Source organism: Ictalurus punctatus, chromosome 8, assembly GCF_001660625.3.
Source record: "Ictalurus punctatus breed USDA103 chromosome 8, Coco_2.0, whole genome shotgun sequence".
Taxonomy (NCBI): Eukaryota; Metazoa; Chordata; class Actinopteri; order Siluriformes; family Ictaluridae; genus Ictalurus; species Ictalurus punctatus.
Genome location: NC_030423.2, coordinates 4,050,001 through 4,076,712, shown reverse-complemented (window position 1 = coordinate 4,076,712; position 26,712 = coordinate 4,050,001). Strand labels below are relative to the sequence as shown.

The following is a 26,712-nucleotide window of genomic DNA, read 5'->3' as shown; positions in this document are numbered from 1 at the left end:
ATTACTGTAGCCAAAATGCTAGAATGATTATAATGATTTTGCTGCGGCTTTTTCCCCCCAAATTTGCAATGCAATTTGCGTGTGAATTTTCTGTGTGCTTTTTTTTCGTGGAAAAACTACTTGAATTAGCAAAAATTACAGAAAATTGAGAACCATCTTTCTCAGTGATGTCTGTTGGTAAATGAGACCTTTTAGCTGTACTCATGTTCGACGCACGTGAATCCAAGAGGGCTTTGGCTGAATGCGCGTCGTGATGGCGTCACATGACGCGTCTTGGCCCGAACCTGTGGAAAACCTGCGGTAATTTTGAAAAATTGCAAGCCCCTGCGCATATTACGGCGTTTGCTCGATCTCTCGCGAATGTCTGCGACATTTGCCAAATTGCAAAATCCTGGAGGAACTGCTTTTATTTAACCGTTCGTCTATTTTTAACCACTTTCGGTTACTTTTAGAACAAACAGCACTGAACATCAAGCACCTTACCGAGTTTCATGCTAGAAATGTTTTTAATGTTGTTTCATCTTTCGTAAAAATCTCAAAACAAGTCATTTAAACCCACACATGGACTTAATGTGAACTCTGAAAGAAAACTCCTTGAAATTCTTCATGAAAATATTACTTTATCTAAATCTACAGCTATCAATCAAATGGTCTTCGCTATTTAGGGAGCACAACACATTCTCAGTACACAGTACAGTCAGTGGAAAGAAATGAGCCGACCTGACCAGGAATACTACTTGCAGCTTGCAGAGCAAGTGGATTTCTATTTACACATATACATAACTCACATGGAAATGGGAGAAGAGCTGCGCCTAATTACAGATTTATAAATGCTACACTGCAGGTGAGATGCCAAACTCGATTCATCTTTTGTCATGGGACTAGTGTGCAGATGGAATGTTGTGCTATATTTACTCCACCCAAGGACATTTTAGATCACGACTGGAAATGAGAGCTGACAAATGAACTGACAGTCACTGTAACAATATGTGATTCATTTCTATGAGAGGTATCCAAAGAACAGACGATCGAGAAAGGACAGGCAATGATCCTCTTTTCTTTTGGTAATGTGTTAAAGCTGTCCGATATCCTCTGTCATTACCTAAAATATTTCATTCCTTTCATTTAATTGACCTGGAGTTATTACTTCAGCTGCAGCATAAGCTATTGGTATAAAAACGAATTCAGAATACTAATGATAAAAAATAACATACAGCAGACTCCCTGCAAAATGATTAGGAACAATGGGGATTTATGAGTCTAAATACTTTTTCAATTAGAGTACAGCTGAAAGTGAACGTCTGGCTTTATTGAAAAGTGCCAGCTAGTGCGAAAAATAAATAGTGAGAAGGAAAAAAAAAAAAACGAAGCAAGAGGAAATGCAAATGATTTCATGCATGGGGTCCTTTCTAATTTGCAAGTGGGAATTAGGAGAGATTGAGTATTTTAAAAAAAGTACAATAGATCAATTTCCCCCCTTTCAGCGCTGACCTTAGCTGTAAAAGCACTCCCGAGACCACCTGTTTGTCCCTTTATTTAGCACCTTTCATTTATTTAGGTACGTAATATTTCACTTAGTTCAACCAAAACATGCTGGTATAGGTAACGCTGAATGACTCATTAGGGCAAAGGGTCATGTTAGCTTTTGCTGGCCTTACTAGTCATTTAAATCCCTTGCTTACAGCACAGTTATAGTAATTAACTCCTCCGCAAGGTTAATTTCACATAACCTTCAGGTTAGAATTCAGAAAAGTGCGTCGTGTGTGGATTACGTATAGCATTTCTGTCAAAATAATTGTTAGCTGAAATTAAGATTAAGCTGTAGGGGTGATGTGAAAAAAAGAGACTATTTGTTATTAGATTAGAATTAGATATTGGATAAGGTTGGTTTTGCTTACTATGGACCTTACAGTGTGGTTAAATTAGTTGTTCATAGGGATGTAACAGAATAGTAATACTTTATGAGAAATGAACAGATAATGTGTTCTAAACGGACACAGATACAAACACAATAGGATATGTACTTTTATTATTATTATTTTTCTTTGCCAGAAAAGTTCACAGGACATTTGATTACAGGTATTCATCAGAACTGGGATCCTGCTGGATGCAACTAAAACGTTGCAGAGTGTGAGTGGTCAGATGTGATGCTTGCGTGATAAACAAAGACATATTTACAGCATTCATTCATTCATCCTTAGTAACTGCCTGATCTGGATTATGGTGGCGTATTTAGGCTACTAGGGCACACAGTGACTTAGTGTTTCGCACGTTCGCCTCACACTGCCAGGGTCAGGGGTTCGATTCCCACCCTGGCCCTGTGTGTGCGGAGTTTGCATGTTCTCCCCGTGCTGCGTTGGTTTCCTCCCCCAGTCCAAAGACATGCGTGGTAGGTTGATTGGCGTGTCCAAAGTGTCCATAGTGTGTGAATGTGTATGTGATTGTGCCCTGTGATGGATTGGCACCCTGTCCAGGGTGTACCCCGCCTTGTGCCCGATGCTCAATGGGATATGCTCCAGCTTTCCCCGTGACCCTTGGATTAAAAAAGGATTAAGAGGTATAGAAGATGGATGGATGGATGGATGGATAATTAGGCTACTAGTTTGTTTACATTTTGGAAAATAGAACCAGCTATATTGATTAAAATATTGGAGACAGGTACAGACAAAAATAACTGTATGAGTGGGATTAAAAAGTTCCGCATGAGTGATATGAGGTTGAAGAAATGTCAGAGCCAGAATTCACTAATCATGCTGACAGTTCTGGCATTTCTATCTCTGGGTTTTTTTTCCCCAGTGTTTCCGGGGGCATACAGTAGTAGGGTTCATATTTAATTCAAATTAAAAAAGGCACCAGTTTAAATCCCAATACACATATGAAGAAGGTGTGTCATTGTGTTACACCCTCATTGTTAACTCAAAAGTCTACTACACTAGTAGGACAAATCAATACAAATCTTTCCACTGATCTTTATCTCTATCTCTAAAAATTCTGCCCAAGCTAATCCAGGGTCAAATGCTAATTCCTCTCTCAAAAACAAACAGCTACGTTTGAAATTATATTGAGAATGTGGATGTGTGTGTGTGTGTGTGTGTGGATGAAACGGAAATGAATTGGCCTCCACGCCAACACGCCTACAAGGTGTGTGTACACTCAGTAGACAACAAAGGCGGCAGGCTCCGTGTGGGTAGCGCTTCCTTCCCTTTATTAAAAACATCAAAGTACGTTACAGTGAAAAACTAACAGCTCGCCAAAACTAGGCCAGATCCAAATACGAACAACAAATTCTGCCTCAAGTCTCTCAATCTTGCAAACGTGAAAGAATATAAATAAATGGCGAACAAATAACATTCATTTAATTCCCACTAAAGCTTAAATATCTCATGTAACACTGAGTGGGGAAAAAAAAAAAAAAATCTAATCAGACTTAAAATCAAGGCATTAGATTACAATAGATGTTTTTATAAAGTGATGACAAATGACTATGCATAATCATTTGAAATTAAAGCACAGAAGACTAGAATTTCATTAAAATAATAAATTAAAAAGACTGAATAGCTTTGTTTGTAATGTCCCTCCTTAGTAAGCCAATAGGAATGCTAACAAGGGGATACAACCACACTGTGAAACGGGATGAGTTCATTTAACTCAAAAAAATTTGAGGAAACTAATTACCTCAAAATTTTTAAGTTGATAAATCAATTTCTTTCAGCCAAATACACTTAAATATAGCTAAAATTAATTTCAAATTAGAACATTTGAGTTAATTTTTGTTATATTTAAGTGTATTTGGCTTAAAGAAATTGATTTATCAACTTAAAAATTTCGAGGTAATTGCTTTCTACAATAGCAAAAGTGCCTTTCCGACTAAATGTATTACCTTCAAGGCTACGCCAATATTCACTCACAGTCTAATTGCCATAAGCCGAAGTGTAGATGTTAAAATAAGACATTAACCTGTAAATGCAAGGTTTGTCTGATATGACTTTAATGGATTAATGGAACGTGAAGCATGCACGCTCATAACACATACTGGCACAAAAAAAAAAAAAAAAAAAAAAAGAGAGAGAGAGAGAGAGAGAGAGAGAGAGAGAGCCTGGCACATTAATTGCAGTTGCTCCCAGGCTGTCTCTCTTATTCCCTGTTTGTTCCTCTCTTGAGGCTAATGCATCAAAGAACTGCATTAGTAGAACTATCCAGAGATGCAAACGCTTAAACTAAACATTACAAATGTCTCAGTTATTGAAGGCTTTTACACATGTTTGCTATTTATGATTAATTTTATATAGTACGTAATACATTTAGAGAGTAAAACATATTTTAGAAGTGTCCTGGTTATGTACATGTGTGTGCTAGTCTCCAGTGTATTTCCCTCTACCAGTCTCTTCTATCAATATCACTGGCAAATGCAGTCTGAAGATTTGGTACCCCTGGGCATTAGAGGCAATAAATCTTGGCCAGAGGTTGTGTGGGCCTACCAGAGAAATAGAATGGGGTTGTGTTTATTGCTACTTTGCTTGCTTTAACTTTCTGGATTTTGAGGAGTTGTGGTGCTGTCCTTGGTGCTGAACGTAACTCCTGTATTTTTAGACATACACACAGCCTTACACAATGCCTAACACTTTGATTAATAATGTAACTACATGTACTAATCATTACATAGAACCATTTTTTAATTGCTCAGTGGTTATTAAACACAGGACCTGCGATTTCCGCGACAGTCCCAAGAGACAAAATGACAGCGCGAGACGTAACACTGAATTCGATTGAATTAAGATTTTTCTCGATTTTATGCAAAGCAGTCCCTCCAAGATTTCACGATTCTACGGTCGCAGAAATAAATGCAAAATAAAGCAAGCTCTGCAATATTTGGAGGAGCTTGGGATTTTTCACAATTACCACAAACTTTCTGCAGATTTGGGCCAAGACACGCCATTTGGCATCATCACAACGCACATTCAGCCAAAGGCCTCTTCGATTCCCGTCCGTCAAACATGAGTACAGCTAAAAGGTCTCATTTACCAACAAACATCACTGTGAAAGGCAATTTCATAGCAGCTGGACATCCAGTTTCAAAGACAGTGAAAGTAAAATGCCTTTAATGCTGCTTTACTTATTATTTTTTTATTTTTTTATTCTTTTGGAAATATGAACCTCAGGTCACCAGTTTGATTTAACGCTCTTATGGTGGTGTTTCACAGATGTGCATCAACTAGTCCCTGTCTTACGTCTCATGCTGTAGCTTTTCTCTCTTTACGTGCCAGCAACGAGGAAAATGGGCCAAGGAGAGACAAAGCCAAGAACATTCCCCTGGGAAACACTCCACATTTCCCACCTCCTTTGTTTTAAGATTCAGGACTCTGCTTTTCTAGTTTGAAAATACAGGAGTGGTAAAGAGAGACATGTTTATGCATGGTTGACCTTGCTGGAGTACCTACAGACTTAATCTGCATGTACAATTTTGACCATGAGGAAACAAATCCCTGTAAGATTATTTAAATTCTTGTACTTTGGAATAAGTGATCCACCACACAGGTTTAGGCTTCGATGACAGCCCTGAGATGAGCCACAGTGTTGTTAGTGTGCAGCGTGTACATATGCAATATGTATGTATATATGCACAAAAATCAGCCCTAACATTAAAACCACTGACAGGTGAAGTTAATAACACTGATTACCTCATTACACTGGTACCTGACAAGGCAGCATGTAAACAGACAGTTCTCAAAATTGATGTAATGGAAGCAGGAAAAATGGGTAATTGTAAGGATCACAGTGTAGGGCAGTGGTAGCTCAGTGGTTAAGATGTTGGGCTACTGATTAGAAGGTCGTGAGCTGTCACTGTTGCTTCCCACTGTTGTAACCCTCAACTGCTCAAATGTATAAATGAGATAAATGTAAGTCGCTCTGGATAAGGGCATCTGCCAAATGCAGAAATGAGTGACTTTGACAAGGTCACTTTGACAAGGGCCAGATTGTGATGGCTAGATGACTGGGTCAGAGCATTTCCAAAATGGCAGGTCTTGTAGGGTGTTCCTGGTATGAAGTGGTTAGTACCTACCAAAAGTGATCTAAGGAAGGACAACCAGTGAACCGGAAACCAGGTCATGAGTGCCCAATGCTCAAGTGGGGAGCGAAGGCTCTGTGCAGTGTTCTGCTGGCAAACCTTGGCTCCTGGCATTCTTGGTCTGCACTTATATAGCACTTTTTTAACCTTAGTGGTTCTACAAAGCACTTTACCCATTCATCCACTCACTCACACCCCAAAGGCGCTAGCTTGACAAGCTGGGGTTCAGGGTCTTGCATAAGGACACTTCGGCATGTGGAGTCATGTGGGAATCAAACCGCCAACCCTATGATTAGTGGCCAACCCGCTCTACCACCTGAGCCACAGCCACCCAGTCATGTGGATGTTATTTTGACACGTACCACCTACCTAAACATTGTTGCACACCAAGTACACCCCTTCAAGGCAACGGTATTCCCAAATGGCAGTGGCCTTATTCAGCAGGATAATGCTCCCTGCCACACTGCAAAACTTGTTCATGAAAGGTTTGAGGAAAGTTGTTGCCTGCAAACCAGATCTCAATACAATCGAGCATCTGTGGTATGTGCTGGATAAACAAGTCCAATCCATGGAGACCCCACCTCACATTTTACAGAACTTAAAGGATCTGCTGCTAACGTCTTGGTGCCAGATACCACAGCACACCTTCAGAAGCCTTGTGGAGTCCATGCGTGAATTAGTCAGAGTTTTGAAGGCACAAGGGGGACCTACACAATATTAGGCAGATGGTTTTAACATTATGGCTGATCAACGTATATATATATATATATATATACACTTCCAAATCAAGATGGAACCTCAATAAGGGTCCATTAAATAGTTTTAAAATGCAGTGAATTTTTCCTGTGGAAAACTGCAGGCATCCTGTCTGGTGCCTTCCATTTTATCATCTGTTTGCACATGTCCAGAGGCTAATCTTAGCTTAGCCATCTTCTGCTTGGCTGCTTTGCAGTGAACCTTGTCAGTCATTCCTCTCTTCTATATTTCTTCTACACCTCTTTGCCTCTACAATACCCTCTGCAGAGTGCCTTCTCTAGGCTGCTATTTCACTCTCCAGAAGTGAGCTGTCTACTACCATTAAAGCTCTGAAAACACACCCTTCTTGGGCACCCTCAAATTTTCACAGGTGGCTTTTAGCCATCCCTCTGTTAGCCAAAGCGGCAGAAGTAATTCAAGGTTGAGGTAGTAACAGAGGTGAAATTTTAGATAGAAAAAGCCAGGTGCAAATTAGTATTCTACAGCCGTTTTGTAGGACATGCATTCTCTCATTAGTGTTGATGTGGCCATAGACTCACAGTGAAATGGGTGCTTATAATATATCCTCAGCTAAAAGGTGTTTTCATTGCTTACACAATGCTGTATCTGATCCTTCTGTAAATAGTCGTAGTAGTAAAGATTAGGTTGCATCGATTGGGCTGGTTCTCAGTGAGGAGATTAGAGGATATGTTGTAGCACATCCAGACGTAAGTGTAATCGAAATGCATATATATTCTTTCATGCACCGACACACACACACTTTCTTGCACCCACTCACAGGCAGTTTCTATGCCAGACAACTAGAGTCTTGGGAGTTTCTCTAATGACTCTATTTTCTTGTCTCCTTCACCCAGACCACTGTGACACTGACCCAGAACTACTAATTCATCACCGCACACATTTTAAGCACTAAAGGCAAGCTTTCTATTTTTAAAATAACCCCAATTCTGAAGTAAGGACACATCCACCAATATTGGGTGTGGTACAACTTCGTAATATAAATAAGGGGAAAATACACTTGAACAGTCTGACAGATTGTTTGATTTCATGTAAATTGTCTCGATAGCACATTAATAGTGAGACAAACAATTGTGCAGTGAGCAGAACATTTCACAAAGGTTTTCATGAACTGAAATATGTTTCTCTTCGGCATACATCTCAATCACAAGTTCTAGCATCTAAAAGCCTGGTTATATCCAGAAGTGCAAAGAGAGAAAACTGCATTTACAGATTCCATTCCAGTTTCACTAAAAGACACCAACACACCGATTGTCTAAAAGCAAATGCTTTATGTTCATTGAAAGTGCATGAACAAAAAAAATAAAGCATTTAAAACAATACATAATACCCTAGAAGCTATGTCTATCTCTATGCCCATCTTTATTGTAGTTAGAAGTCCTGCCCAACAAGCCCATGTTTAATAATCATATCTTTTTTATTTAAGGGTATATAACTTTGATAGATTATTAAAATTCATTATGTTTACATCATAAACTAGCTGTAGAGTCCTCGGTAACTCTGATCTTATCTCTATATTATCCCAAACAAACACCCTGTTTACCTTTACATTCATATTTACATTTGTAACATAATCTATTGATGGAAAAACATCATTAGTGATTCTTTATTAAATTATTCTTATAAAAAAAAGTAATCATTAGCATCATCCACATCAATCTCTCTAGTCCAGAGGTAAATATCAGACAAACTGGAAATGCCCAACAGGAAATGCCCTGACTGGGTTCATTATCACTTTTGACTAGACTGATCACTGGAAGTAACCGCTGATTAATTCAGCGAGTTATCTTCTGATGCCGATCAGAAATGTCCCATTTATTATTACCATTCATTATATACTATTACAACTTATTCTGCTGCCATCTCTACATATACGTGATGGTGCGTGTGCATAAAAGAGAATTTGACAACTGGTAAACCCCAATTTTGGTTGAAACCCATTTTTGACTGCTTGCCAGAACTCAGCCATGGTGTCATCCGTCGACAGTAATGACATATAATTATAGAATCTAATCTAATTATATAATAAGGTTTTAGAACATAAGATATGCCCCTTCCAGTTTGGTTCCTAGAGAGCTGTGTAAAGAAAAAAAAAACTAACCTGATGTTAATTTAGATTCATCTGTGGCATTACGTTCCCATCCAAAAACACTTCCCCCTTTCTATCTTTAAACATATTAATTCAATCTGCGTACTCATATCATGTCCGGAGGGACAATAGGAATGATGCGTTTATATTAATAACATATGAAAATTCATCTCAAGAGGTAGAGTGATAAATAGTCTAGCTCCAATTTGTTGTCATCTTGAGATGGATGGCTCTACTTTAGCATGAGACAGAGTCGTATTATGACCATCTTAATGACAGGTTCTTCATTTATTCATCAAGTAACTGTTCAAATGTTAAATCAACTAAGTCAAAAAAATATCCATAGTTTTCATTTCCTTTCAAATTATAGAGATAACAATTTGATCATTACCTGAAAGTCTGAAACCTGTGCTTTTAGAGAATGTTCTCTTAAGTCAGTACATGCATCGTCATCATTAAGTGATGCACTGATTAAGGCTGGTTTGTTCTTGGATTCTGGGCATAGATGGACTTTATGCATGAGGAAATAGATCCAGAATCATGGGGAAAGTGAAGTCATGTAAACCAGACTTGAGCAATCAGTATTAGAAGTTATAAATGATGTATCTCTGGTTGAACCACTGCTGACTAGGACGGACTTTACCATTAGGCAAACGTCGGCAATTGCCTTGGGCCCCGAGCTACCAAGGGCCCCCAAAACGCTGCATAAACTTGCGGGTGAGAAAGTTTTATTTATACTTTTTGCTAATTAATTACAGTGGCAAGAAAAAGTATGTGAACCTTTTGGAATTTCATGGTTTTCTGCATAAATTTGTCATAAAATGTGATGTGATGTTCATCTAAGTCAAGGGTATTGACAAATATGATGTGCCTAAAATAAAAACACAAAATAAATTCTGATCCCTCATGTCTTTACTGAACACACTCATTCAACATTCAAAACGGCAGTGGAAAAAGTAAGTGAACCCTTACAGTTAATAAATGGTTGACCCCACCCCTTGGGAGCAATAACCTCAACCAGGCGCTTCCTGTAGCTGTGGATCAGACCTGCACATTGTTCAGGAGGAATTTTAGCCCATTCTTCCTGGCAGAACTGCTTTAGCTCCGTCATATTCTTTGGACGTCTCATGTGTATGGCTCTCTTCATGTCATTCCATAGCATCTCTATTGGGTTGAGGTCTGCGCTCTGACTTGGCCACTCCAAAAGGCGGATTTTGTTTTTCTGAAGCCATTCTGTTGTGGACTTGCTCTGGTGTTTTGGGTCGTTGTCACATCACCTAACTTCTACACAGTTTCAGCTGACGTACAGATATTCTCACATTATCCTGAAGAATTGTCTGATATACTTGGGAATTCATCTTCCCCCCAATGATTGCAAGCTGGCCAGGCCCTGATGCAGCAAAGCAGGCCCAAATCATGATGTTTCCTCCACCATACGTTACACTTGGGATGATGTTTTCATGATGATATGCCGTGCCCTTTCTACGCCAGATGTAGTGCTGTGTGCTTTTTCCAAATAGTTCAATCTTAGTTTCATCAGTCCACAAAACATTTTGCCAATACCGCTGTGGAGTGTCATTGTGCTCTTTTGCAAAATTCAGGCGTGCAGCAATGTTCTTTTTAGTAAGCAGTGGCTTCCTTCGTGGTGTGCTGCCGTAGATACCCTGCTTGTTCAATGTTTTACGTATTGTAGACTCATGAACAGAGAGATGTTAGCCAGTTCCAATGATGCCTTCAAATCTTCGGCTGTCATTCGGGGTTGTTTCTTTACCTCATTGATGAGTCTTCGTTGTGCTCTTGGCGTCATTTTGACTGGGCGCCCACTTCTTGGTAGAATAGCAACAGTCCCAAAGTGTCTCATTTGTACAATATTTGTCTAACTGTTTCTAAAGTCTTTGAAATCACTTTGTAACCCTTGCCAGCTTTATGTAAATCAACAATTCTTGATCGTAGATCTTCTGAAAGCTCTTTTTGGCGAGGCATGGCTCACATAAGCGTGTGCTTCTTGTGCAGAGAAAAACTCCAAAAGTGTGAAGGGTTTTTATCAGTCAAAGTAGCTGTAGTCCACACCTCTAAACTCATTTTCTTAACGAGACTCCAGGTGCGCTAAAACCTGACTCCAATTAGCTTTTTTCAGGTCATTACCTCAAGGGTTCACATACTTTTTCCACAAGCACTGTGAGGTTTTTTTGGATGTTCTCAAGAAAGACATAAAAGATCGGAATTTTTTTTTTTGTGTGTTATTATTTTGGACACATCATATTTGTCAGTACCCTTGACTTAGATGAAGATCAGATCACATTTTATGACAAATTTATGCAGAAAACCATGAAATTCCAAAAGGTTCACATACTTTTTCTTGCCGCTGTATGTTTTTATAGAAATCCATACTTTAAAATGCCATCTGAGTGCTTAATTTATGAGTGTCTCAGTCCCGAACACCCGCCCCCTCACCCCCTCACCCCCACACACACTACATTGAACTATTCCACAATTTTACTGCGGAAATGATTCAGGAACAAAGTAACCAACTCATGCAAACGTCGGCGACGTCACAAGTAGTGTACAGACAGAGCAAAAATGTAGCAAAGCAGTGGTGCTGAAAAAAAGGAGAAAGCGGGAGGAAAGCAAAAAGTTTTTATCAGAGCCTGTGAAGTGTTTTAAATGAACAGATTTTGCCTTTGGCGTGAAGACAAGGATCTAACATTACAGCCAAAGAACAGCCAGGCTGGGACAGGCTGCAGGGTTCATTCTCTCTCTCACACTCTCTCTCTCTCTCTCTCTCTCTCTCTCTCTCTCTCTTTCACGCTCTGTCCAAATGAAGCTGAACTCTGCAGACATGATCATATGCGAGTTTAATGTCACATGGTGATAGTGGGCCATTCAGATGTGGATTCATGTTCAGTGCTACTTCAAATAAATATCTTTAAATATTACCACAATTTAGAAAAAAAGAAGAATATTTGAATAATCTGCTTCCTACTGTACCATACAGAGACTTATTGTTTGCTCTTGGTTAGCGGTCGTAGTGAAACAGAATTATTTATTAATATAGGCCTAATACCAAAATTACTTTCATAATATTAATATTAGAAAATAAAATTCTCTATTATTATGTATTAATATTATTCTTATTGTAATAATTATGATTATTATAGTAGTCGTAGTAGTAATCGTAGTATTAGTAGTCTATTTTTGGGGGGTGAAATGACGAGATGTGGATGCATGTTAGTGTAATAAAGTTTCAGTCCCGATTGAGGAGATGTACAGCTGAGTGGTGCAGCTCTCCTACACTGCACCCAGATGATGCCCCTGACTAGTTCACATGCTGTCCTGAATGTTTTATATTCTTTGCCACACTGTTCTCCTGCTTTCCTATTTTACAAATATGACTTGATATCTGTTCAGTGCTACTTCAAATAAATATGTTTAAATAGCATTTATGTTTCTGCTATATTTTTATTCTAGTAACTGGTGTTAAAAATGGGTCTAACCATCAATGATATGAAGTGGCATGTTGTGGACCAGGTGTGGTGGTTCGCTATGAGCCAGAAAGTCCAGGGCCACTTTTTAGTCCCAGTCCACCCCTGATTATTGCTATTAATGCTGAATAATGTATGTGGAAAATTTAAATATCAATGTTAAAACACTGAAATGAGGGCCCTATTACTACATTTTGCCTAGGGCACCCAAATCACTAAAATCCACCCCCTGACTATTGAGTTTATTTATTTATTTATTTATTTTTACCTAAACACGTGGATATTAATCGAGGTAGTTATGAAGAGGTAATCTAAAACCTTTTATTTACATAAGTATAAACATAGCTGAAGTTAAGATTGATCATGGGCTTATTATACAGTCATTTCTTCTTTTGCATGGATGGACAAATCCACATAGTTGCATGGTGTTTTTTCACCTCCGACACATTTGCCTCCTAAATGATCCTGGTTAGTTTGCTGATAAGATTGATGTGATTTTTTTTTTTTTTTATTCACTAAAAACCACTCAATTTCATACAGCTTTAGGCTTCCGGGCTTTGGCACTTCTGGTAAATTGAATGCCTGGGCTTACATTTATTAAGTCCTGCTCAACATGATTACCTTATATTGGCTATCGTAATGATACTCTGTTACTTTACATGACTCAAAATGGTGGTCATGTGCCAACATCATATCTGACCTAACTAGAAATAGATGAAGTGTACATTTACCGTGTATAATCAGCGTTTCAACCCATTACCAACGACACATTCGGACAGCTGGGTAAAAAAATAAATATTTAGTTGAACCTACTTTTTTATTCTTTTAAAAAAAAAAAACTTATTCAAATGCATTTAACTGCTTATTATTTATTAACTGTATTATTTTAATGTGTCATAACAAGTCATTTAAATCTAAAAATGTGATTTACGCATGTAAAAAATGGCACATTATTTTACAACTAATCATATCTATTCAAACCACAGTACTGCTGAATTCCAAAACTGAAGGTGCTGATCTGATTCATTTTCTATAACAGTACAACTCTGACAGTAGCTGTGATTTAAGGTTTATATTAATGTGCTTGTTCTACGCATTTATTCTAATTTCTATAGTAATAGCTTAAGCTTATCAAACCCCAATGAGAAGCCGTATCGATTATTCCCTTTTATTTTTATGTTTTAGTTCTTACATGTTTTCAATGTGCTATATATATATATATATATATATATATATATATATATATATATATATATTTTTTTTTTTAGATTTACAGTACATTACTCTTTTTTCCCCATTAAAAAAAAATAAAAAATCTGCAGCCACGTTGGGTTGAAAATTTTAATCGGCTGAAATGTCAGTGCCTTTTTAATTTGGAGTTTCAAATGTACGTTGGATATATAATTGTTCGCAGAAACAGCTAGCTGGTGTACAATATGGATATGATATAGAGCAGATTTAATCATACCTGCTTTAATTACAATTCAATCTCACTGAGGACACACTTAAGCAGTGGATATGTGAAAAGAGATTCAACTGGATTTCCAACAAAGCCCAGGATACCCATTAACAATCCGAATGAAAAACAAGGAAGACAATACTCCAGCTTGCCAGAACAGCCTAAATCCATATAATACCACAGTATCATCCCACAGCAGTGTGATATCCAGTACTTCTATGGTATGGCAAGAGGATAATACAGGAATAAAAGGATATGTGTGTCCTGGACTAAAAACATGCTCGGAATATAAATAATGGTTAGTTTCTTCCTTTCTGTAATATTTAATTGTTGGTTGGGTTTCCTTAGCGGTGATACTGTATATTAACAGAAGGCAAAATATGGGAGCTTGACATGTCTATCTAGTGTTGCGACATACAGTAGAAAGCATTCTATAGGCTACGAGGGGTAAAAAGCATTCAAATCAAGCACATCTTATGTCACAAAGAGTATGCCACTTGCCCATTGCTGTCAGCAAAAAGAAATAAAATTAAATAAACAAACATTCAAAAAACAGGGATACGTCGAACAAAGAGCGATCCATAACCAATGCAAATGAAAAAATAAGATAAGACCTCTCTCGCAGGTAGCAAATGCAAAGTAAGATACAAAGCTATGCGTGATAAAAACAGCAAAAATAAACTAGACATGGTGAACAAATATAACTATATATATACATATATATATATAATCCAATATAACCCTACATGCATGTCATGGCTACTACAGTGAGACTGCATCCATGGTTGATTTTATAATCAATAAATATGTTTTTTGATGATCATATCAACTATGCCTTACAATGAAAATTATACATTTAAATGATACTAAAAAAAAATCATCTTTCATTTCCTGATATTTATCTATATGTGTTAAACAGCTTAGAACATGGGCACCATTTATTTGAACACACCCGTTTTTCAGGTGATCAAACATATCGGGACATGTGACTGACAGGTGTTACTTGTTGCCAAGGTGTGCCCTGTAAATTGCTTGTTATTAGCTCTGAATGTCTACTCTTGATTTCAGCCCTGGGTTTCCCCTGTGAAGACTGCACTTGTTGTTAAAAAGGATAAACCAACATGACGATCAGAGAGCTGTCTATGATATAAAAGCAAGCCATTTTGAAGCTGAGAAAAGGGGGGAAATCAGTCGATCGGGCGTTGCTGATACAAGAATTTGGAATGTCCTGAAAAAGAAAGAAACCACTGGTGTACTAACAACCAGATGTGGAACGGGCCGGATAAGGAAAACAACAGCAGTTGATGACAGAAATATTGTGGCAGCTATGAAGAAAAAAACAAAAACAACAGGGACATTACCAACAAACTCCACAGGGCAGGGGTGAAGGTATCATACACAATCCGCAGTTTGAAGAAGATTTAAAGAGCTGAAATATCGAGGCCATACCACAAGATGCAAGCCACTCATCAGCAGTAAGAATCGGAACGCCAGATTGGAATTCTGAAAGAAATACAGAGACGAGCCACAAAAGTTCTGGAACCAAGATGAACCTCTACCAAAGTGATGGAAAGGCCAAAGTGTGGAGAAAGAAAGGATCTGCTCACAATCCAAAAGATACAAACTCATCTGTGAAACATGGCGGAGGTAGCGTCATGGCTTCTGGAACAGGTTCACTAATCTTTATTGATGATGGAACTCGTGATGGTAGCAGAATGAATTCAGAAGTTTACAGAAACATTCTGCCTGTCAATTTCCACAGAAATGCATCCAAACCGATTGGGAGAAACTTGGTGGGACAAGCCTGGAAAAGCATCACAAAAGAATGCAACAGTTTGGTGATGCCAGAAGGTCACTGACTTGATGCAGTTATTGCAAGCAAGGGATAGACAACCAAATATTTATTTACTTTAATGTATGTTAAGACTATCTGTTCCTATGTCTTTTGCTCACCTAAAAATTGGGTGGTCTAACTCTGCTGTAAGTTGTTAAACACATCTAGATGTAAATATCAGGAAATGAAAGCTGAAATTCTGATCTATCGTCTCATATTCATATCTTGATCTCAAACCCAAATGTCTTCAGTGTACAGCACAAACAAAAGGATTGGCCTTGCTTTTTTGAAGTTACTGTATATGTTCAATTATATGACACTTTATTTTATTTTATTCATGTTTAAATGCCTTATTCTTCTGATTTCCTTCACAAAACCTAGCCGTGCTAATTGCCATACTCAAATTACACCTCTGAATCGAATTCCCCCCCCTTTATTTCCCAAGCTCCTACACGATCAGGCATTGTCTCTCGATCTTCTCTTCATTCTGCTGATTCATTGCAATCTTCCCCTGCCCTACTATAATGACACCCGTGAGTACCTCATTAACCTATTGAAAGGAGATTGAAAGCTTCTTGTTGGGTGAATACAATCAAATGCTCTTCCATCAGTCCTGTGCCCTGGGAGAATAAGAGAAAGCCAAACATACTGTCACCATGTATGAGAATGAGCCTATAAGCTCACATAAGGGTCCTCGTGCAGTGTCTTCCCCCTGTGCGGTTATTCCTATCTTGAGACATTAATTCACAACTTCACTGGATGAGCTCACTCAACAGTTCTGGCAAGCCTAATGCTAACTGACCCTTTCTAACTTTAATTCACCTTTAGCCGTGCTACAACTATCATTTCCTCCTCCGCCGATATTGGCCATGCTGCTCGTGAGATTTGATTTATTTAAATGTGCAATCTCAGAGCGTTGCAAACTTCTTAAGTAGCCGTGACCTGAACAACCCACGTCTGTGTTATTCAGGCACAACATGGATCGTTATGTCTTGACCCACTTCTCTGTTGTCTTGTATGACATGCCTGTGAGGGTTTTGTCTGTTATTTCTGAGTGATGGAGCAGACCTCTAACTATAACCGGACTTCCCAGCAGGAAAGAGAAGGGTGGAGAAGAATCACATACAGTCTGGAACTAATTGCCTCCCTCGTGCTGTCTGTATGTAGCTACTGTATTCCCATAGTGTCTTCATGGAAAGCTTTACTTAGAATAAACCAACACCTGTATAATTGATATGCAACACACACACATACACACACACACTACTAGTACTAGTGCAGGACTTCCAATGGCTATCACAAATGTGTTATATACTATTACAATACATTTTATCCGTCCTCTGATTATTTAATTCTCTCTTCAACAAGTCAGTCATATTAATGAAATGCATGCTGCACTGACCCATTTGAACCTATTTTGACCTTGATCGTGATTAGACCCTTGATGATCGCCCTATACACATACACGTTGAAAGAAAGCTTGAAAGGTTGTAAGTTCTCCAATGTAGCCCATTCACAGTGGACTACAAGCACATCATCTAGCTTGCAGCTTTTAGTAAGCTTCTTAAAAGCCTGCCCTCAGGGATCAATGATAGCCCCCGGATGCAGTCTCTCCGGGCTTTATCTTTGCTAATTTATCGCAAGGACTGCAGAGCACAATGCTCATCCTCACTCATCTAGTGTCTGCTCCATACCCCAGATAAAGACCTAAAGAAATGGAAAATACACGTGGATGGATGGAAGGACTTTTAAGGATTTTGAGGAGCTGCCGAAATTCCAGTCATCCCGCCATGCTGTAATCATAATTAGAGCTGATTTCTAGAGGACACTGGCATGAATGATGGATGAAGAAAGAAACGAAAGATGAAATGGCAAATTGCACATAATGCAAGAAGGAATAGCTGCTCCATTTGCAAACTTGGCAGCTGTTAAGAGGCACGACTTTGCCAATAACACAACTCAAAACATACCACTGGTTTTAATAGATCTGAAGTCAAATAATAGTTCTACTTACATTGTTGACTTCGGTTGTTTTTGGATAATGAATGCTGCATACTGAAGAAATGTCTGTATAAACTGCTGTATTTATTTTACAAATAAAAAAAAAAATGATCGGTCTCTCTCTGCATCGTTTATTAGGTAGTATAACTTTTCTAGTGGTTTATCAGCAGTGTTTCTCAAATGGTTGTATGTCTACTTCCAGGGGTACTTGGTACTTTTATCACAACTTTTATGGGAAAAAAAGAAAATAGTATTTTTATTCAGAAATTAACTGAATGTAGTCAAAACTACCAATATGATTCAAATGGATTGAAAAAGAAGGACTTCTTCTGCGGTTGTAGCCCATCCACCTCTATAATGCTTTGCTGCTCACCACGGTTGTAAAGACTGAATGTTTATTTGAGCTACCATAGTCTTCCTGGCAGCTCAAACCTGTCGGACCATTCTCCTCTGACCTCTCTCTCCACTAAGGCTTTTCAAGCCCACAGAACCACAGCTCACTGGATGTTTATGATTTTCGCTCCATTCTGTGTCAACTCTACGGACTGCTGTGTGTGAAAAAAACCCAGGACTCCAGGAGTTTCTCAAACACTCAGACCAGCCCGACTAGCACCAACAACCCAACCATGCTACAGTCAATATGGCCAAATTGTTGCATCGAATGCTATTTTTATGATTTCTAAAACAAATCTAGTCTGGTAAAGGGGTGCTTCGTTTTAAAGTTCATCAAAAAATGAAAAGGGGGTACTGTAGACAAAAAGAGATTGAGAGATTGAGAGAGAGAGAAAACTACTGCTCTAAAACAATCAAAATACCCTCCCGACAACCCTGTTTCGCAAAACTTTTTGCTGCATTTCAATCAACAATCCATGGTCTAGCCTTTTAAAATAACTATCACCGAGCATTATTTACTTCACACTGTGCTGCATTTCTATTCCTAAATATAATGGAAATTTAATTACGGCAAACATTCAGCAGAATTGGCTGCAGTTATCTTCGAGTTTCCAGCTGGAATTGTTAACCGTGACATTGTGTTGCTTTCGCAAGCCTTGAAATGATTCCAGTTTGAAACACCGAATCCCCTTGCATTCTATTCAACACTCTTTACAAAGCGAAGATCCAAATGTTGGTGGTCCACTTGTCAAAATAAAACACGTTTTGACATTTAAGGAGTTGTGTCTCGCAGTGAACCCAAAGACCTCTTTCAGAGCAGATTTTTGTTTGCCTCATTCATCATTCTATATCCTTTGACAGAGATGGCAGGCTTATGGGCCTCCTTCCTTCGCATCTCCTGATGCATGCTAATTTGTCTGGGCTTTAAAAGCTTTGATTTCATTTTTGCTGTATCAGCTCTCGCGGTTGCTGCTCAATGACATTGTGTGGGCCGATTAAGACTCCTGAAGAATTCGGGAATCATTTGCATTTTAAGTGGCTACAATTTAAGAGTCAAATTCCTGCTAATTATCTCCTCCTTGCACTACATATGCACGCGCATATAACTTGTGCAACATATGCATATAATGATTCGGGAAGGAGCGCTTAAATTTCTGTTCAATTCTGTACATGTATAGCTTCACTGGACCGACATAGTGAGAGGTCTGTCTGGTATAAACGCTGCTGGCTTTTATATGAAAATTTCATATGCATAATAAGACTACACTGCAGACAGGAGGCTGTTTGTTTGTTTGTTTGTTGTTGTTGTTGTTGTTGTTTCAACTTAGGGACACATTTACGTGAATTTAAGAAATCTTTTGAGACAAGGTCAGTGAAACACTGTCACACAGCATTTCAATGTCTTTCTCTGTTCCTTTTGCATGGTATGTCAGGTGACACGATGGGCTTACATTATCCATGGCTTTCACCTTTGTTAGCACATGTGTTTACAATTGCATATTTGGTCGAATCTAATACCGTTAACAACGTTTTTCTACAAATGTCGAAAGATCCTGAATTAATTTCTTATTTTCCGTGCACATTAAAAATCGTTGTTAAGTCTAGTCTTAGCCCCATTGACCTTTTCCATTGACACTTAGTAGTCTCTGGAGTCTTGTAGGGGCTAATGTTAAACAGCAGTGTTTAGCTGGCATAATGCATGCACCTCCTTGCTCCACCTGTCAACTTGTGTGTGTGTGCACGTACACGTGCCCGTCCCAGACTGTATTCACAGTATTCAAAGGTGAGTTTCAATGAATGCGAATGGATTCATGTGAAAGCAGTCTTTACTTAGAAGTTTGTAGAAAGCGCTGAAAAGATTTCATTAGAAGTTCATGTCAAACAAAAACATTAAAAGAGCTGCCACTCTTTTAATCTAGGTTACCCTGACAGCTACTTACAACTTACAAAAGCAAGGCATCGCACCGTTCCATTGCGGGACACCTTTTATGGACATCGGAAAATGAACGGGGTGTACCTTTGATTGATGTGTAGCCGCCATTATTATAGCACTTGCACTGACAGCTGTCCACTCTGTTGACCTCTTGATTAGATTCTGATGTGTATTGAAGTTACGTTAAGCCGGTTTCTGCAGAGCCGGCTGTTGATCATGTCATGTCAGACGTTTGTGCCGTACCACAGAATCAAACACACCTGTGTTTCCCAAATGGCCTTGAGGTGAGAGAAGGTATGTTCAATGAGATCAGATAAAGGTGAGTGATTTAACGTGATGTGATTCGAGTCGAATAATTTAACGTAACCCTGAAAGGCTATTGTCTGGCAGGGAAACTGGAATACCGCGAAACCGTCGGGTTATGAGTTATATGTTTCCATAACCGTCAATTTAGTGCTTTTCCATTAAAAAAAAAACAAACAAAACAATTTGACCCATCTTACAATATTAACCGTGTACACCGTGCATGACAACCACTCATGTTGGCCAGTTTAGTTAGCGTTAACAGGGAAGATTATGTTTTATAAACATGAATATGAAAATTCCTTGCAATGGACTGGAATTCCCATATTGCATCCCGTTTTAACAGGGTAGGCTCCGGACCTACAACAATCCTATCATTTTATCATCTATAGGGGCGGCTGTGGTTCAGGTTGTAGAGCGGGTTGTCCACTAATCGTAGGGTTGGCGGTTCGATTCCCGGCCCACGTGACTCCACATACCGAAATGTCCTTGGGCGAGACACCGAACCCCGAGTTGCTCCCGATGGCAAGTTAGCTGCTACCATTGGTGTGTGAGTGTGTGTATGAATGTGTGAATGAGACACAGTGTAAAGCGCTTTGGATAAAAGCGCTATATAAGTGCGCCATTTATTATCTAACTGGCTAACAAAATTGTGAAAATACACTCTGACGCTTTTGCATCAAGGTTGAGACTCGTTAGGAAAAGGCATTTTAACGAGCGATTTGAAACACAAATAAATAATTTTGAAACAAACAAGCAAACAAAAAAAAAAAAACATAACTATGTTACTTACAGTGCCTCGTAGAGAGAAGTAAGCATAAAACACATTGACTTCATACAAATATAACGACGCTTTAATGCTTAGTGAAAATAAAAAGGAGCCAAATTTCACATAATGGCTGCCTATGTTCCCAAACATAGCCAACTGTGCCAATACTTTAATCTTTTACCGAAAATACAGAGCAAACATTAGCAGATGACACTGAAAAAGAGAACACACACACGCACACACACAAACGTCTCTCTACATTATTCCTGTCGGCACTAGGAAGGGTGTTCGTATCCATTATGTTATATATCCTATATATATGGTGCAAACGAAGTTAATAGGAGGCCATTTGAGATTTGGATCAACTAGATGTTGGATTTCACTTCTAATGTCAGAGCAAGCTATGATTTAAAAAAACAACAACAACAACAACAACAACATTGTGAGTAACTGCATGAAAAAAATGTGAATGATTAAATGACGTTTTTAAAGCAGCTTACATTATTTAAATCGCTGGCCTCTTAGATGTGCTAGAAAAAAAAGTGTTTTATTTATATATATATATATATATATATATATATATATATATATATATATATATATATATATATATATAAAATTTGAGAGACTTTACTGTTGACGCTATTTTAATAGACACTGCGAAGATGGCTGACCTGACTGCGCAGAGGGGTATTAAATTCAATTATTCAGCGTGAGGCGCCATTAATTGCAGACACACAAAGGTCAAAAAGGTGAGTGTCACTTCGGTACTGCGAGCACCGAGCGGTGAGACACGTGCGCTTTGGGTATACGTATGCTTCGGTGCAATTCACGGCACCGTGCACTCATTTTCTATGACCACGCTCGCTCATGCTGCTCTGCACACTCGAGTCCTCACACTCGCTATTAAAGATAAAGTGTAAATACGGTTAAAAAAAAGCGTAAGCATCAAAACTCTGCACGAGGAGTTCATCACCAGCACTACACACAGCAGCAACAAATAATGTTCCAAGACACCCCTGATTTCTTTCATATTAAGTATTTCACTCATTTCTGCATCAGTGTCGACGAGTAGCAAAAAAAACCCCAAACATGTACTTATAATCAAATTCATTCAGAAACAAATAGACCTTGACGCCTAGTTTGTTGACGAAGATGCCTCCACTGCCAACAATTCAAAGTCTTCTTGTTACTAATGTGCATGCCTGTAATGTCTTCAGAATATAGTTCAAACAGGAAGGAAGCTATTGAAGAAAACTATCTTGGACATTTGACCTTGCTGTGACCTTGACCCTATTTGGAATCGATTCCAAACTCTAATCAGTTCCTCTGCTGGTTGCGATGATACTGTAAGTCCTTATAAATTCTACAACGGTTCAGCCACTCTTTCTTGGGATATCCTGACAACAAGAATAACAAAAAGATGGATGCATGGACCAAAAGGAAGGAAGGACGCGCAGACAACCTGAAAACAAAATGCCTCGACTGCCTTTAAAGAAACTCCCTCATTTCACATCAACGGTTTTAAAGGCACAGCCATTCAGAGCTGCTCTCATTTTCATATATGGACTCGTAAGAGTTGCCTTTGGTGGTGTACATTCTGCAATGTCAGTTCAGTAACACTCATTCACACACACACAGAGACGCACACACAGGACAAGGCAGGACATATAGCTGAATAAAATACTAAAGCGGATCAGATGTCCTAACAACAACAACAACAACAAAAAAAAACACATGTTCGAATAAATATTCAGTAAAATGTATTTCTTGGAATACAGGTGGGACCCTTTCCAAGTTACAATGCTGGGTTGCTATGGTGATGCCAACAATTTCTCAAATGCCTATTGATGCAAATGCACAGGAGGGGAAAAGAGTCAGAGATGATAACACCACCATCTTGTCCCTAGAGGTGTTTTAGTTCTTTAGCCTCCAGACACCACCCCCAACACCACCCAATATATATATATATATATATATATATATATATATATATATATATATATATATATATATATATATATACACACACACACACACACACACACAGCGATACCATGGTAATTTTCCACTGAAAGCTTACTGCCAGGCTTTTAAATTCAGTCTTTCTAAGTTGCTATACATGCTTAGTCAAAGATGTTTTATGCATTTCTCTATGGTTCACTGTGAAAATTGTGAGGGCATGTCGTGCCATTAGCAAACACTCATTTGTTGTAATAATAGAGTCAGAGGCGATAATGGGCAGCAAGAATTAGGTCTCTCTGCAATTAACATGTGTTTACAAATGGCTCTTAAAGGCGTCTTGATGGGACTGAGCTGCATGCAGCTGAGCAACCATTTAGCGTCCTTAATGATTCTGCACATCCAGAGTTTGGTGATATGAAGGCACCAAAAACAATGACGACAGCAAGAAAAAAAATAAAAATAAATAAACGGTAATATACAAAGGGATCTGATGGATTTGAGATGATAAAGCTTCTCCTCAGCCACGGGAGCAGTTTTAATGCCACACAGAGAAGTGAGATCATAAATGTTTGGCTATGACAGGTATCGCAGCCAGACCACGATTATGCACTGTACCATCATCTGAGCCAGGTAATGAACCTTCATTTACAAAAAATAAATAAATAAACCAAATGCTTTTAACATTAGGCTTTATTTGCTCGGATGAACAGGAGCAATCAAAAATAATGAAAATGTCGGTAATGACACGTTATGTTCAGGTTCATTTTGACTTGAGAATAACAGAGTGGGGGAATAAGTGTTTGAAATATGTGTTTAGTCCGGACCACACGACCTCCGTCAATGATGTGTGTGTGTGTGTGTGTGTGTGTGTGTGTGTAATAACGACATAATTGTCTCGGCATGATATTACACAATCACTACATCCACTGACTTTTACTTTTCAGATTATATTACATGACCAGGCCTGTCAACCTTTATTAAAAAATTATCACCCCTAATATCACGCCCCAATATAATTCGAGATGAACCAATCAGAATGTGAAACTGAAATGATGAGCAGATGTTTTGACGTTCTCTAATATTAACCGATGGCGCGTTCACGTCATGTCAGAAAGATCGTACTTACGAGGTGAACGCACATGAATGCCACTACTAAGTCGTAATTACGAGTGGGAAATTCAGGATTAACTGTCTGCACGAAATACGGTAGCAATTCTATAATTACGATATTATACGTTAGTAACGTTAAAGTTTACAGTGGCTTCATGACTTGATTAAAACCATAACAAAGCGAAACACACCTGATGCGCGTTCTTTGTTCTTCATGTTCTGCAACGAGTTAAAAACCTTGCTGTGTGTTTTTTATTTTTTTGTAGCTAATTAAAAGAAGTTACACTGACATCTTGCACCTGATGTCATAATTATGACTTCCCGACTCGTAAATGCAAACTTCCCAGAACGACTTGAACGCAGAGAAACCCCGCCCCGTTTCTCCCATCTCACCTGCTCTCAACTGAACTCGGCACACCTCCCTTTCTGTCAGGTAAACGACGGATATTTTGAGTTCATTAATATGAAATAAAATCTATAAAAGTACGGTCAACTTAGATTACGTTAGATATCATCAAACGAACGTCATTATCATTTTGGCATTACATTATTGAGTAAGAAACGTCAATAAAATAGACGGTTTTAAAACATTTTTAGAGTGTATACCAGGAGTTTGCAACATCCGACATGAACGTATATATTATATATTAGGGGGGCACGGTGACATTTGCCTCGCATCTCGGGATACGGGTTTGAATCCCGCCTCCGCTTTGTGTGTACGGAGTTTGCGTGTTCTCTCCGTACTTTGGCGGTTTCCTCCGCCATTCCAAAGACATGCACTGTAGCCTGATTGGCATCACTAACTTGTCCATAGTGTGCGAATGGGTGTGCAATTGTGCCCTGCGATGGGTTGGCACCCCGTCCATGGTGTCCCCCGGCTTGGGCCCCGTGTTCCCTGGGATAGGCTTCAGGCTTTCCTCGCGCGACCCTGTGTAAGATAACCGGTATGGAAAATGGATGGATGGATGGATGGATATTTTATATATTACATTATGTATATGTTATTTACAAACTGTGACGGGACTCGGGTCTAAGTGAAGACAGAATACATTTTAATCAACTGGAGCTTCAAAAAGGGCCAAGGCTGTGAGGCCAGAATACAAATAAAGACATACACTGAGAGGGGAAATTGAAAAGCAAGACCGTGCATAATCCTTTACAAGACACCGAATGCCTGAGCATAAATACATACTAGTTTTAAAAGTGCAGTGTGGGTGGTGTAAAAAGCATCTTGTAGGAAGCAACTTGATTAACAATAATAGAATAATACAATAATGTGTACAAGATCCATAAAGCTATCAAATACTTTGAAACTGCATGGATGTCCACGATTGCATTACGTGCATGATTGTGTTATTCAGTTAGCAAGTGCTACACTGAGGGCTTAGATGGATATGCAGTGGGACTAGGAATCCCTTTAATGCTTCGGCTTCACAGGCAACAATTGCTTATTCACTATATCTCCATGACAACTCCGAGGCACCCATTATTCCTCTCTCGACTCTGCCCTCCTTTCGCAATCCGCTTCTTCCTGCTAAAATCTTCTCTGATAACGACGGCACCGATAACGGACTGTACGCAGGACAGGAAAACATCCCTGAGATATAAAATGATTATTATCCAGTGACTTTCAGAGGTGCTCCGTTCATACCAGCTACTTTTGACTGACCTTGTGGAAATGCGTTACGGAACCAGAACGGGGGAAGGACTCGGAAGGGGGGCGCGTGTCTGTGTGTGTGTGTGTGCGAGATTTCTCCGCTTTGCTGGTCTAGTCTCAACGTCCGAATCAACCCGTAGTTGACTTAGTGTGCACACCGCACGTCCGGCGCAACACCAGAATGCATGAGCAGAATAATTTCTTCTTAATTTCAGTAAACGAAGCGGTCCCAAAGCCCCCTGCAGGCTAGATTTCGACCTAGCCTTTACATACTAGTGTCTACTAGTATCTGTGGAGACTGAAGACTGACCTACAGTACAGATCCATGCATCCACATGCAACCCACACACACACACACAAAACAAAATAAACAAACAAACAAATAAGCATTACACATTATTATTATTATTATTATTATTATTATTATTATTATTATTATTATTATTATGACCACTATAATTAGAGCACAAGCATCTAAAAATAAATAAACACACATGAAATCTTTAGAATATTTGAAACACTGCTTAAAGATGAATATTTGTGTATTCGCTTTTCAGGATTGTTGTTGTTGTTGTTGTTGTGTATAGATAGCTGTTGTATACAAGCAAATAAAGCTCTTGCTCTTATGCATAGCATCACTGTATATTGACATATCAGCAACATAAGCACCGCCGCATGTAAACAACTGTTGCCTGGTGTGGTTGGAGACCAGGAGGGATAGTGAGATCTTTAGAGATGTTGGGATGGAGCTAGTGTTCATCACAGAGACGCAGTGTAACTTTGAGGGATAACACATCCATGGTAACCCACATCACAGGCGAGCCGGAGAGCCGCGGATTAACGTGTGACTTCCATCACTTACCGAAAACTGGTTTA

At 38.9% G+C, this 26,712-nt stretch overlaps 1 protein-coding gene across 2 annotated transcripts in view; it reads right to left on the bottom strand.

Annotated features, from left to right (window-relative positions):
• The window catches only part of nlgn3a (neuroligin 3a), a 167,960-nt gene that overhangs the window by 140,640 nt on the left and 608 nt on the right, over positions 1 to 26,712 (bottom strand). The window lies entirely within an intron of this gene.